The sequence below is a fragment of the Penaeus monodon genome, chromosome 35, assembly GCF_015228065.2.
Source record: "Penaeus monodon isolate SGIC_2016 chromosome 35, NSTDA_Pmon_1, whole genome shotgun sequence".
Lineage (NCBI taxonomy): Eukaryota > Metazoa > Arthropoda > Malacostraca > Decapoda > Penaeidae > Penaeus > Penaeus monodon.
The window spans coordinates 21,977,233-21,978,125 of NC_051420.1; positions in this window are offsets into that span (position 1 = coordinate 21,977,233).

Genomic DNA, 893 nt, shown 5'->3' on the forward strand with positions numbered 1-893 from the left:
CTTAAAGTGACGTATCACGATTTTCTTTTCTTTTTTCTGGTTCTTATCTGGCATTTTCTGGTCCCTCCCCCCCTTATTTTTTCTTTTCTTTTTCTTTCCTTGTGCCGGACGTGACTGCGGCTGATGAAATTTTAAAAGGAAGAGCAAAAAAAGTTCGAAAGATGGAGGAGATGAGGTAAGAATAAGAATGGGAGTAGGAGATAGAAAGAAGAGGTAATTGAAGGAGGTCGAGGAGGAGATGGAAAGGAGAAGAGAAGAAAATAGAGGAAAAAAGAATGGTAGCAGGCAGGAAGAAAAGGAGATGAAAGAAAGACGAAGAGACGAGGAAGAAGAAGAGATGCGAAGAAGAGTTGGAAAGAAGAGTGAGAGAAGATGGAAGAAAGGTGTAGCGATGGTAAGAGAAAGTAGGGGAGAGTGGGGAAGAATAGAGGAAATGTGAGATTTTGGAAGAAGGAGATAGAGAAAGGAAGAAAGATGATAAAGAGGGTGATAATATTTTCTGGACCTTCCTGTACGCGTCTCGAGGGCATGGGTGTAAACGTGTGTGTGTGTGTGTGTGTGTGTGTGTGTGTGTGTGTGTGGTGCGTGCGTGTGTGCGTGCGTGTGTGTTTGTGTGTGTGTTTGTGTGTGTGTGTGTGTGTGTGTGTGTGTGTGTGTGTGTGTGTGTGTGTATCTTAGTTATAAAGTATACGTATATACCCTGTATATACGTATTTTTTTTATATAGGCCTACTTATGCGTCAACGTTTACACACTACATAGATCTGGCCGTGTGCACGTACGTCATACGTGTGCCAGAACAACAAAAAAGTTGTGTAACACCTTTGACCACAATTCCCCAGAGTTCGTGCGACGTGAAAGAAGCCTTTTCTGTGAAACATAAGATACATAAT